The 14,888-nt window shown below is 38.8% G+C and overlaps 1 pseudogene; it reads left to right on the top strand.

Moving 5' to 3' along the window:
* Positions 1-12,574: 12,574 nt before the first annotated feature.
* Positions 12,575-13,144, top strand: LOC102822779 (annotated as a pseudogene).
* Positions 13,145-14,888: the final 1,744 nt, after the last annotated feature.

Raw genomic sequence — 14,888 nt, 5'->3', positions numbered from 1 at the left:
AAATCTCTGTGAATTACAAAATATCTAATATATTGATCTTATTTCATGCATATTGTTTTAGAAGAAGTGAAAACACATGCAAAAATGGTAGTAGAACTACAGAATCCAGAGGACTTAGTACGTATCCGGAAGCAGCCTGTCTAAGTAGTACACATGGTGGAAAATCAGCTATGTGTTGAATTTGGGAGCAGCGTACTGTGGAAGAGAGGTACCATCCTCCACTATGCAGTACATATAATGAAGTTCATACAATGAGCTAGGGATAGAAGCAGGAATAGTTAATTTTACTGTCACCCCCAGAGACACTATTTAGAAATTTGTGCTTTCTGTATGCCGAAAGACTTAAGGATGCGATTTGGGGTTTTACTTCTGGTATCTATAAAGATCTTGGAAGTCATCACTCATGTTTACTAGAAAAATCAGAGCAAGCTGAAAATCAACAGCTTTCATTGACTTTACCAGATTACTAAGAACGCAGATCAAAATACAGCTCCTAAATATGGAGACAGGTAACCCAGATTTACCTACTTGGAATGTTGTTGTTGTTGTTTAGTGCCATCAAGTTGGGTCAAACTCATAGCAATCCTGTACAGGGTTTCAAGGTGCAGTTGGCAGATTTTAATTGCCGATCTTGTGGTTCGCAGTCCGGTGCTGATCCTACACACCACGCTAGTAAGGACTGTGTGTCCTTACTGGAAATTTTAAATACTTCTTGGAGGTGTTCTTGGTCAATGCTGTAGCGTTGGTTCAGACTCATGGCACTCCTGTGCATAACAGAACAAAACACTGCCCAGTCCTGCCCCACCCTTACAACTGTTGTCTCACTTGAGCCCGTTTCTGCTGCCATGATGCCATGATACCAATCCACCTCGTTGGGGGGAGGGGGGAATCTTCCTCATTCTCCTGGTACTGCTTCTTCCTGTTAACATGTCTGAAAGGTAAGAGACACAATTTTGCCATCCTTGCTTCTAGGAGCACTCAGGCTGTACTTCTTTCAAGACAGACTTATTTGTTCTTCTAGCAGTCCATGGGACTTTTAATATTCTTCTCCAACACCATTACTCAAATACATCAATTCTTCTATGGTCTTCTTTACTCAATATCTAGCTTTCATATGCATATTGCCATTGTTGTTAAGTGCCATCGAGTCTGTTCTGGCCCATAGCAACCCTGTATAGGGTTTCTGAGGAGTGGCTGGTGAGCTTGAACTGCTGACCTTGTGGGTCAAAAAGACTTTGCAGTCCAATGCATTAACACACAGCACCACACCAGGACTCTTTACATGCATATATGACTGTTGAAAATATCATACTTGGGTCAGGCACATGCTAGTCCACAAACTGGTATCTTTGCTTTTGAACACTTTAAAGAAATCTTGTACAGCAGATGTGCCTAGTGCAATACATCATATAATTTCTGGGCTAATGGTTGCATGAATGTTGATTGTTGATCCAAGCAAAGTGAAGTGTTTGACGACTTCAATCTTCTCTCTATTTATCATGATGCTGTTTACTGGACGAATTGTGAGCATTTTTGTTTTCTTTACATTAAGGTGCAATGGATCAAAAGCTGTAGTCTTTATCTTCATCAATAAGTATTTCAAATCCTCTTTGCTGCCAGCAAAGTTGTATCATCTGTGTGTCACAGGTTGTGAATGAGTCTTCCTCCAATCCTGATGCCATGTTCTTATCCATATAATCCAGTTTCTCAAATTATTTGCTCAAGTTACAATTGAGTAAGTATGGTAATAGGATGCAACCCTGGTACACACTTTTGCAGATTTTAAACCATTCAGTATACCCTTGTTCTGTTTGAAGGATAGCATCTCAGTCTATGTACAGGTTCCTCATAAGCACAATTAAGTGTTCTGGAATACCCATTCTTCGAAATATTACCCATAGCTTGCCATGATCCACACAGTTGAAAGCCTTTGCATAGCCAATAAAGCACAAGTGAGCATCTTTCTGGTATTCTCTGCTTTCAGTGAAGATCCATCGGACATCAGCAATGATATCCCACTCTCCAGATCCTCTTCTAAATCTAGCAGGCATTTCTGGAAGTCCTCTGTCCATGGATTGTTGCAGCCATTTTTAAATTACCTTCACCAAAATTTTACTTGCATGTGGTGCTAATGATATTGTGTAACGAGTTCTGCATTCCATTCTGTCACGTTTCTTTGGAATGGATCTCTTCCAATTGGTTCTTAGCATAGATAAGTGAACACCTCCAATGCAGATTTGGATTTGGATTCCGTAAACTCCTGTAGTCTTGTTTTATGTCAGTTCCTTCAATTCAGGTTGAATTTCTTCCTTCAGTTCTTGATCATTGGCTCTTGATCATATACTACCCCTTTAAGAAGTTGTACCTTGACCATTTCTTTTTGGTACAGTGACTCTGTGTATGCTTTCCATCTTCCTTCAATGCTTTCTGCATCGTTCATTAAAAATAGTGAATTCTTCAATATGTCAAGTCAAGGTTTGAGTTATTTCTTCAGTTTTTTCAGACTGAAATTGCTGAATGTGTTCTTCCTGTTTGGCTTTCTAACTCCAGGTCTTTGCCTATTTCCTTATAATACTTTATTCTTCCTTCTGAAGCTGCCCTTTGAAATTTTCTGTTCAGATCTTTGATGTCCTCATTTCTTCCATTCATTTAGCATCTCTACACTGGAGAACAAATTTCATAGTCTCTTCTGACATCGATGTTAGAATTTTCTTTCTGTTCTTTTTAGTGACTTTTTGCATTTTTCTTGTTCAATGTTCTTGATGTCATCCCACAATATTTCTGGTCTTTGGTCATTTGTGTATCAAATCTATTCTTGAGATGATCTCTAAATTCAGGTGAGATATGTTCAAGGTCATATTTTGTCTTTCACAGTTTTCTTTTCATTTTCTTCAGCTTCAGCCAAATTTGAGCAATTAATGGTCTGTTTCTCATTCTGCCCTAGCCTTGTTTTGGCTGATGATATTGAGCTTTTCCACCATCTCTACCCACAGATATAGTCAATTTGTTTCCTGTGTATTCCAACTATGAGGTCTATGTGTACAGTTGCCTTTTTTGTTGTTTAAAAAATGTATTTGCAACGAATAAGTCATTGTTGTTATTGTTAAGTAACGTTGAGTTGGTTCAAACTCATAGGAATCGTGTATAGGATTTCTGAGGAGTGACGGGTGAGTTCGAACCATCATTGTTGTGGTTACAATTAGTGCTGTAGAATTCTATCATGTGATATCCAGCATAATTTCTATCACCACAGCCATGTTTTACAACTACTGATCCTTCCTCTTTGTTTCCAACCCTTGAATTCCAATCCCCAATAATTAACGATATATCTTGTATGCTTGTTTGATCAATTTTAGACTGAATAAATTGGTAGAATTAATCAATTTCATCATCATTGCCTTTAATTTTTGGTACATATATTTGAATAATAGTGGTATTAACTGATCTTCCTTTTAGCTGTATGGATATTATCTTGAAATTACCTCGGTCTTCTTGAATTTGTGGTTCCAGGCATTGAAAACCATTTGATTATTAGATTAAAAATGGCCAATATCAGTCCACTTCAGCTCACAAATGCCTAGGATTTTGATCTTAATGTGCTCCATTTTATTACTGATAACTTCCAATTTTCCTAGATTCATACTTCATACATTCCATATCCAATTATTAATGGATGTTTACAGCTGTTTCTCCTAGTTTTAAATTGTGCCCTATCAGCAAATGAAAGCCCTGAAAGCTTTAGTCCATTCACATCATCTCATCTTGATAAACACTGCTTTGAAGAGGCAGCTCTTCCCCAAAACACTGCTTTGAAGAAGGGCTCATCTTCTGACATTATATATGACAGTGTTTCACTGCTATTCATAAGGTTTTCAGTGTCTAAACCTTCAGGAGTAACTTGCTTCTCCTTCCTAATCTGTCTTAGTAGTGGGGTGAGTATGGGAGTGACAAATCTCTGAAAAATCGGGAGACCCCCAAATTCTCATAGGTTTTCTCGATCAGAATCTCATCATGTTCTTATGGCAAAGGGTCAAGAATGAGTTCCTTCTGGGTCTGAAAGAAAGTCTGGGTGTGGAAGTTGTTGTTGTTGTTAAGAGCCATAGAGTAGGTTCTGGATCCATAGCGACCCTTAGTAGGGTTTCTGAGGACCAGCTAGTGAGTTGAACCACCAACCTTGCAGGTCAAATGACTTCGCAGTGCAGCATATTAACCCACAGCGCCACACCGGGACTCTGGGAGTAGAAATAACCGTTGTGAAATATGCTCAGAGCACTCTCCTTAGTAAAGTACAACTTTTCACTGAATAATGATTTGCTAAGTATTTTCCAACTTGGAGAAATTTATACTTTCTACTCTAACCCTGCTATCCTTTCGGTCTCACCCAAACATGTGAAATAAATACATAACTACACCACTGATGTATGGTGCTGTGGGTTAATACGCCAGACTGCAAAGCCGTTTGAATGGCAAGGTCGGTGGTTCAAGTTCAGCAGCGCTCTTCGGAAACCCTATACAGGGTCACTTATGGGTCAGAACCGACTTGATGGCACTTAACAACAACAAACATCCCTGAACAGATATTTTGAAGAGCATAGCTTAGGGAAACCATCCCATTAAGAGAATGAGATTTAATTAGGTAATCACAGAAGACTTCCTTTGCACCTTCTCACCACACGAGCAGGAAGGTGCCTGTATAGTAACAGTGAACTGGAGCCAACAGAGCTCTAAGTCTCACACCCTCTTTTGGGGGTATATTTAAGGAAAATCCAAAGTCAAGTGGTGAGACAAAAAGTCCTGTTTTAATCATCGTTCTAAGGAGCTCTGGTAGCGTAGTGGTTCCGAATCGGGCTGCTAATCTCACAGTAAGGAGTTCAAAACTACCCGCTGTTCCGCAGGAGCAAGATGAGGCTTTCTGCTCCCGTAAAGATTTACGGCCTCGGAAACCCTGTACAGGGTCGCTATGAGTCGGAACCGACTCCATGGTACATAACAACAACAACAAACATCATTCTGGCGCTGTGGGTTAACGCGCCAGACTGCAAAGCCTTTTAAACTGCAAGTATGGTGGTTCAAGCTCACCAGTCACACCTCAGAAACCCTTTACAGGGTCGCTATGGGTCAGAAACGACTCGATGGCACTTAACAACAACAACAAACGTCATTCAGATTCAGATAAACCTTCACACAAAAGGTCTGCTTACCGCAGTTTCTATTAGCTGATACAACATGTCTGACTTTCAAAAAAATTAAAAAACACAAGCGATTGAAAAAATAAAACAAGAACAGACTCAAACTCCGATAGGACACAGATTTTAGAATTATAGAACAGAAAATGTAAAATAACCATATAACTATTGTAAATAACAGTTGTGAGGATTGTGCTTTGTTTTGTTCTCTTGCACAAAGGGTCACGTGAGTTGGAAGTGACTCAGTGGCACCTAGTAACAGCAATGATGATGAAACATAAGGACTCTCGTGGAAAAAGCAGAAAGCATGCAATACCAGATAGATAGTGTACGTCTGAGAAAGAAACTAACATTGTAACGGAAATGTAGAATGCCTTTATGGATTCGTCCGTAGTGTGGGCGTGGCAAAGGAAAAACCTCAGGGCATCAAGGTTAGTCAGTAACAGTCTCAAACAGGAAATTAACAGTACTAAAGAAAACAGCAAATAAAACATCAAGGATTGTAAGACGTTTGCAAAAATCTAAAAGATTTTTTTAAAAAAAGACCAAAAGAAATGCATATATTTAAGGCAATAATGGCTGAATTTTCCAACTTTTGTTGACAGATAGAAAGCCACAGATAAAAGAACGCAAGAGTACACCAAACAGGATAAATACCAAAAAAATCTTCACCTAGTTATAGTCAAAAAGCAGAAAAATCAAAGACAAAGAGAAGAATTTTGAAAAAAGAGTTTTGGGTATACATCTTAAGTATACCGAAACCAAATCCAGAGCCTTTGACTTGAGTCCCACTCACAGCAGAGCCTGTAACCGTTTCTTAGGGTTTCCAAGTCCATAAATCCTTAGGGCAATAGTTTGCTTTGTGTTTTGTCCATGGAGTAGATTGTGAAGACACAGTGAGGTGTGCATGGGCTAAAGGGGATAGAGGTAAATAGTGATACAGATGCAACCTTGGAACAACAGGACAATGGGCCTAGATACATGGATTGAGACATGGGCTGAATGGGTAAGGGAAGAAGACTGGGAGAGATCTAGATATGTATATGGAGTCCTTTGTGGTGCAGTAGGCTAAGCACTCCACAGGCCAGTTTGTACCACAAGGTCTGTGCTTCAAACTCACCAGCTGCTCCTCAGAAACTCTGTATACAGCGTCACTAAGGGTTGGAACCAACTCGCTTGACTTTTGAGGATCCACTGGTAAGTTTGAACTGCTGACTTTGTGGTTCAAACTGACCTTGTAGTTCAGTGCTTTATCCCACAGCACTACACTATATATATGTTCATATATCCCATATATATATAAAGGTTTGAAAAAGGACATTTGTACTTGAGTATTTACCTTTCATGTAAACACTACTAGGGATGTGGTGGAGCACATAGCAGGCAAAATGATGAAAGCTTCCTAGATGCTATCAAATCTCATAAGGCAATGAGTTGGTTGCCCTGAGGGCTCAGGACCATAGTCTCAGAAGACACCATGGTCAACTGGCATAACATAATCCACAAAGTCAATGTTCTACATTCTGCTTGGGTGAATAGATTCTGAGATCTTGAAAGCTCATGACCAGCTGTCTAAAATGCAGCTATTGGTCTTTCCATGTGGGGAAGAATGAAGAGTGATAAAAACTGAAGATACTTGGAATCAATTAGTCCAGTGGACTAATGGAACATATGAACACCGGTTTCCATGACTCTGAGACCAAAAGAACTAGACAGTATCCAGGAACCACTACCAACTGCCATGAAAGAAATCCCATTACAGGGTCCTGTATAAAGTGAGAGAATACATGGAACAAAATGGAAAATTATGTAATAAAAAAGCAAATCAGATTTACTGCTCAGAAAGGGGCTGTAGGACCTTAAAGACTATTGCCCTGGGCCACCCTTCAAGTCTGGAAAAGAACTCACCCTTGTTGTCTAATTTTTAGTCAAGCAGTAGATAGATCAGTTTATAGCAGGGGACAGTAATACTAGCAAGGCATACTCACCATGTTAATCATTCCAAACCAAAATGGCAACATCTTTCTAAGGACAAAGTTAAAAAGGGCTGGGAAGGTGGGTGGAATGAAAATAGGAAGCACAGGGAGGAAGCCGGATAACTATTGTGTAATGGAAGGGGTTGTAAATATGGAGATGCAGCACAGTGTATGATTTGTTGAATGGTTTGTTGAATATAAAGCTGATGATCTTGTCTGTAAACCATTACTGAATTCACATTAAAAAGTAAAAAAATAAATTAAAAAAAAAATAGTGAAGTAGACCTTCTCAGGTAAATCTGTTACAGTAAACTTGCTTTTTCAGCAGTGTTAAAAGAAATTCTTCAGAAATAAGAAAAATGTATATAGTTCACAAAGTTAGATATGCATTTATAAAGAAAGACCATGATCAAAGGAATTAAAAAAGGAAAAATATAATGTTTTATTTTTTCATTTGTAATAATAATAACGGTAATACACTTTAATAAAATAATAATTTACATTATTTATAACATAAGTAATTGATGTCAGTGATAGAAATGTAATAAGGGAATAAGTTACAGGACTGGGAATATGTTGTTCAAGGTACCTTCATCATCTGTGAAGCAGTGTAATATTATTTGAAAGTAGGCTTAGATTAGATGAAAATGTACAATTTAATTTTAGGGCAACCATTAAAATACTTTTAAATGAAAGTATTACTAATAGGCTAAAGGAGGAATGAAAATGGAATAATATGAACTGTTTGGTTAAAGCCAGAGAAGGCAGAAATAGTAGGAGACAGAAAAATAAAGAAACAACAAAGAAAAAACATAGGAGACATTAATCCAATGATATGAATAACCACTTTCAACGTGAACAGTTTAAATACAACAATTGAAAGAGATCAGAAGACAAGATCCAGCTATGGCTATATACACGAAACTCACTTTAAGTATAAAGACACATAGATTATAAAGAAGAGCTGTAGAGCAATAAACCCCGATAATACTAATCAAAAGAACTCTGGATTACCTATAGTAATTTCAGACAAAGCAGATCTCAGGACAAGGAAAAGGAACAAGAATAAAGAGAGGCATTAAATAATAATAGACATAAAATTCTTCAAACAAACTTGCAACAGAGCATCACAATATATGAGGAAAAACAACCACAAGGAGAAATAAACAAATCCATTATTGTAGTCACAAATGTCACCACCCCTCTGTCAGCAAGTGGCAGATCCACCAGGCAGAAAATCAGCAAGATATAGTCGAACTGAACAGCGTCATCTATCAACTGACTATAATTGACATTTATAATTACTTTACCCAACAGCAACCGAATACACATGCTTTTCAAGATCACAGAGAAATACACCACATGCTGAGCCCTAAACCACATCTAAAAATGTTTAAAGAATGTAAATCTTGCAAATTAAGCTCCCAGGTAACAATAGAATTGAACTAGAAACTAATAACAGAAAAATAGGTAGAAAACCTATAATATTTGGTGATTAAACAACATACTTTCAAACAACAATGGGTCAAAGAAATGTCAAGAAAAATGAAGAACTATTTTGAACTAAATGAAAGTAGTTATCAATAAAACCATGAAATGAAACATATACTATGGATGGACCAGGAGGGCATAGTGCTAATGAAATAATCAAGCACATAGGATAAATGTAACTAATGTAATCTAGCAGTGTGTGTAGAAATTGTCAAAGAAGAACATAATTTGCTGTTTTAACTTTCACTAACAGCACAACAACAACAACAACAAACCGTTTTTAAAAGGAAAGAGATATACCAAGACAACTTCTGACTGTCTGTGGAATGCATTGGAAGCAGTGCTTATAGAGAAAAACATGTAGCATTGTAGTCCTGGTGTGGTGCATTGGAAGGATAGGCACTGGATAGCTAACCTCAAGGTCATCAGTCCAAACCCACCAGTCACTCCTGGGAAACCCTATACCGGGCAGCTATGAGTCAGAATCAACTCAAAAGTACTTAACACCAACAACAAGGCATACGCTAAAGAAGAAGAAAGATCCCAGATCAATAGTCAAAGTGTCTACCATCTCCCCAGTGCTGTCAGTTGATTGTGACTCTTAGGGACCCAACAGGACACAGTAGACCTGCTCAGTAGGGTTCAAGAGTGCACAGCTTTACAGGAGCTGATCGTCTTATCTTCCTCTTAGGAAGTGGCCAGTGGGCTTGATCCTCACAGCATTGAAACCACTGCATCACCAGGGAGCCTCTGAAAACCACCTTAAGAAACTATAACAAGGAGAATAGGAAAAAAAAAAAAAATGACAGCAGAGAAGAATAAAATGAAAACAGGAAAATGATAGAGAAAATCATGTAAACCAAGAGATAATTCCTTGAAAAGGTTAATAAGTGTCTAACCATGCTACTTGAGAAAAAAGAGAATATACAAATTGTTAATGTTAACAATTAAAGAGAGACATTACAGCTGATCTGATGGACATGAAGAGAATAACAAATTGCATGAAAAACATATGTCCACAAATTTGATAATTTAAGATAAAATGAACGAATTCCATTATATGCAATCTACCAAAGACATAAATCTCCTAAAACACACAAGAAAAAGTGTATAATATGGATAGATTTATAGCTATTAAAGAAATCATAATCATATTAACAATAACCTTTCAAAACAGAAAGCACAAGTCCCAGATAATTTCTTGAGTGTATTCTACCAAATATCTAAAGAATAACTCCTTCTCAACTTCTTTTAAAATATGTAAGAGGAAGGAAAAATTCTGAGCTTGTAATTACCGTAATACTAAAACTAGACGAAAATATTGCAAGGGAGGAAAATTACTGGTACGTCAGGATAATTCACTGGACTGCAAGGTGAGTTTGAACCGCGTGATGGGTAGTTCAAACCCTCGACATGGTTATTGAGTCAGAACCAACTCTATGGTACTTAATAACAACAAAGTTTTCATGAACATGGATAGAAAACCCCCTTAAAAAGTATTAGCAGGGTGAATCCAAGCCAACAATGTTAAAGTGGTGTTCATTCCTAATTTGCAATATTTAAAAATCACTTAATGTTATCTATCACACTGACCATCTAAAGAAGAAACATTATCTAATCATGTTAATAGAGGCTGAAAAATACTGCAAAAGTCAACACTAATTCATGAGAAAATTTCTCAGCACATTTGAAGTACAGAGGACCTTTCTCAACTTAATAAATAGCATCTACAGAAACCTACAGTGCTGAACTGCAAGGCCAGCAGTTCAGATTCACCAGCCACTCCTTGGAAACCTTATACAGATCGCTTTGCCTCAGAACCAACTCCAAGGCACTGAACACCAATAGTAATAATAGCATACCAAATGGTGAGTGTGAGAGTTAGGGTTCTGTGTCAACTGAACTGGGCCAGTATTCTCAGCGTTTGGCAGTTGAGGTATAGCTACGCTCCCTCCCCCCATGATATGATGTGATGTGATGAACAAATAAGAGAATTAAGGGGTCTTGGTGGAGGTCAGAAGGCAGGGCCACAACCATTCCGCTACAGTGCAAAAGCCACCCAGCGGCTTGTGGAAAAAGAGGTGTGACTTTTTAAAACTTTTTTCCCTCATCTCTTGTGCTCTCCCTGTTACACCCTCTCTGCCCAGCCTGAGTGTCTTTACGTGGGTGGGAGTGCACCCCCAAAAGGGTCCAGTGTTTTGCACACAGGGTGCAATTTTCCCATGGTGCAAAGAAGTCACTGAAAGCTCCATTGGCTCCAGAGGCTAATCCTCCAGCGGCTTCTTATGACTTCTGACTCTGGGATTTAGCCCTAAAGTTGACTCTCCTACTTTGGACAGGAGCCGTTATTCCTGCCTTATCTAAATAGAGACAGCAGGTCTGGCCATACAGCCAAGCTGTATGTGCACCCTGTAAAACCCCAACACAAAAGGCAAGAACTAACACCAGTTAGTATAAACAGGTATACAGTCATTTTGAGAATTACGCTGTGCATATGCAGGTACCTAACTGATCTTCAGAGATAAAAGTGTAAACAATCTTTCTTCCGTTTATTTCTCAATCCCTGTCTGTGCATCTCCACAGAGGTACCTAGAGGGGATTCCTGAGGGAGTGGACACCCCCACACACAACTGGAGGTTTCTACTGTGCACGCACACTGACCAGCACAGCAAAGGCTGCTGGACTAATCTGCTACATTTTTGTTTTGTTTTTGTTTTACTTTTATTTCTCTTTTTTCTATACTTGGTCTTATTTTTTTTCCTGGTGGTGGAAGCTTTCTCTCCCTACATTACCCAAGAAGAGACAGCAATCTTGTCCCTATACCCAAGTTACAAGCATACCATATAATACCCCACCATCTGGACAGGTGCCTAAACCAGCTGCTATACATTCCATAGATAGCCAACACTTGCTAAGGCTGCTCACAGTTGACAATAAGAGACATGAAAAGGGAACCCTATCTCGAGATCAGAGCCACCAGAAGGCACTCAGTAAGCTTCATAATATGGCAACGTACATTCATTTAATCATTGAAAATACATCTAACTATTGAAAATGTCATAGAAAAAAATAACAGAAGGTCTCAGCACATGACCAGAAACAGAAAAGAGTAACTGAGACAAATGTGCAGGAGGTAGGCATAGACTTCCCATTAGAAGGAGAATAGGTTTTGGATCGGCCTGAGAAGGACTTCAGGAGAATGCTATTGAGACACATCCAAAGGCTCCACAGAGGGCTGGAGGAAAATAAGGAAGAAGTTAGGAAAGTGCTACAGGAGATATCTAACAAGATAGATACAGCATTGGAAACAATTCAAAACCTGCAAAAAGAGGTCCAGATGATTAACAATAAAATATCAGAAATAGACAATACACGGAAAGGGCAAAGGAGTAGAATTGAAGAGATGGAGGCCAGAACCCGTGGGCTGGAAGACAAAACTCTCAATACTGCTAAGATAGAAGAGCAAGCGGAAAAAAGGATAATAAATCTGAAGAGAGTCTGTGATTCTTGTAGGACAACATGAAGAGGAATAACTTAAGAATCACTGGCATTCCAGAACAGGAAGAATCACACAAGTCCACAGAGGAGATAGTTGATGATCTATTTGAAGAAATTTTCCTAACATTCTGAAGGGTGAGAAGATAAGCATTCAAGAAGCTGAATGAACCTCAGGAAGGATAGACTCCCAAAAGAAAATGACCAAGATATATCATAATCAAGCTCTCCAAAATCAAAGACAAGAAGAGAAACCTAAAAGCAGCCAGGGAAAAGAGAAGTGTTATTTACAAAGGCAAGCAAATCAGATGAAGCTCTGATTTCTCAGCAGAAACCATGCAGGCAAGAACACAATGGGGGTGGGAGGCGTTGTCGCTGTGGTGGAGGGGCGGTGGCGGCGGTGGTGGAGTTGTTGGTTCAGGCGCGATGGCCGCTTTGGTGTTCTGCTGTCTGCGGTGCTGCAGAGACTGTGGCAGCGGCCACATCCCTCTGAAGGAAATGCCAGAAGTGCAGCTGGACGTGCAGCACAGGGGAACAGATGTTGTCATTGTGAAAAATGGAAGACAAATATGTGGAACAGGAGGTTACTTAGCCAGTGAGCCATTACATCAAAACAAAAGCTACTTTGAATTCAAAATCCAGTCCACAAGTATCTGGGTTATTGGAGTTGCAACCCAGAAAGTTAATTTGAATCAGATTCCTCTTGGCCGATATTTCCACAGTCTCGTGATGAGGAACAACAACGAGAAGAACAGACTGCCAGCAAACAGCCTTCCACAGGAGGGAAATGTGGTGGGTATTACATACGACCATGTAGAACTAAATGTATATTTGAATGGAAAAAATATGCACTGTCCAGCATCAGGTATACGAGGAACAGTGTATCCAGTTGTTTATGTTGACGACAGTGCAATTCTGGATTGCCACTTCAATGAATTTTATCACACGCCTCCACCTGGTTTTGAAAAAATATTATTTGAATAGCAGATCTTTTGAAAATTTTTTTTGAAAACTTGTATTTCTGCACTGTTAAAAGTATTTACAATTTAATAAAGCTTTACCTGAGTTATTGTTGTTATTGTTATGTGCTGTGGAGTCGGTTCCAACTCATAGCAACCCTGCACAGGGTTTCTGAGGCTGTAAATCTTTACGGGATCAGAAAGCCTCATCTTTCTCCTGTGGAACAGCTAGTAGTTTCAAACTGCTGACCTTGCGGTTCACAGCCCGATTCGTAACCACTACGCTACCAGAGCTCCTTACCTGAGCTGTAGATGAAAATATATTCTTCAAAATATGATTGTTGATGTTGTTTAAAGAACCATTGTATGCAGTATACTACAAATAAGTTGTGATTTAAATATGTGTTGTGAATATCAGCATTGGGGCAGTTTATTTAATTATTTTTTTGTTGCTTTTTAAGTTTTTATTTTGAGATTTACGTGGGAGAACATAAGCTTTACAGTCATCCTATTGTATTTTGTCTCATTGCAGTGATTATAACCCCTTCCATGCCTCATCATGCACCCCAAAGGGTACGCCACACCGGCCCATCCACCCCCACCCCCACCCCCAGCCGCCAGCTCACAGCCCTTCTTCCTCCCTGGGTCCAGTGTCCCCAGCCACTCCATCTGTGCTTGTCATCTTCTCTGTCTCCATCCCTGGCTTCACTGCCTGTCTGGGTAGGGTCCTGTTCTCCATTCTTCTCACTTGATGGTCCTGGGGACCTCTGCTCCTGGGCTGCAAAATCAATCACTCTCCTCCTTTTGAGTTTATTTAATTCTTATTTAATTAAATTTAGCATTATGGATTTAATTAACAGTATTAAATGGAAATATGTATATAGAGATTTAAAAGGGAATCTTATATAAAATATTTTGTAGATGTAGAGTTATGTATGTGTTTTTCTGTTGTGGTTTTCATTACACAGCTCACACCACTTAACCATGTTAAATCTACAGTTCAGTAAGCTTATGTCTCTGTGCCCTGTGTTATAAACAAGCAGTCCCTGGGTTATGAGCATTCGACTTACATACATACAACCCGTAGTTTAAAACCAACCCCAAAATGCCTACACTAAAATTTTCTGGGACACACAATGATTTATAATAACAAACAGGCAGTACTTTGCATTGTGCACTGAAACATTATTATTATTATAGTATGTTAAAGATGTTTTGTGTACCTGGAAGTGTTTCTTTGATGTTTTTTATGCACAGAGAAGAGTCCTGGTGTGGTGCTGTGGGTTAATGTGCTAGACCACAAAGTGGGCTTGAACTGCTAGATCGGGTTCCAGCTCACCAGTCACTCTTCAGAAACCCTATACAGGGTCATTATGTGTTGGAACTGACCCCATGGCACTTAACAACAACATACATAAAAAGTACATTATGTAGTATATGTTAAGACAAACATTTGACATTTGACTAGCCCACATCACACACAAACCACACTTAACTGATTTACATACAAATTCTACTTAGAAATGGAACTTGTAATCTGGGGGCTGCCTATACAATATAACAAATAGTGACAGAAACATATTGGCAGTCTTTTTCCTGTAAAATGTACCATTTTATTGAAATTTAAATAGTCTATTTTGTTTTTATAATGTCATGACTTTTAATTTGCTCTGTGAAAGGAAATATGTGCTTTAATAATTGCCAGAGCATTTTGTTGAAGACCATCATGGTTGTGTTATTTCAACCAATTAATGATGTAGTGTACACTGGCAGAGAAAACA

This window comes from Chrysochloris asiatica, unplaced genomic scaffold (genome assembly GCF_000296735.1).
Source record: "Chrysochloris asiatica unplaced genomic scaffold, ChrAsi1.0 scaffold00220, whole genome shotgun sequence".
Taxonomy (NCBI): domain Eukaryota; kingdom Metazoa; phylum Chordata; class Mammalia; order Afrosoricida; family Chrysochloridae; genus Chrysochloris; species Chrysochloris asiatica.
The sequence above is the reverse complement of the archived record's forward strand: the minus strand, read 5'-3'. Positions and strand labels throughout refer to the sequence as shown.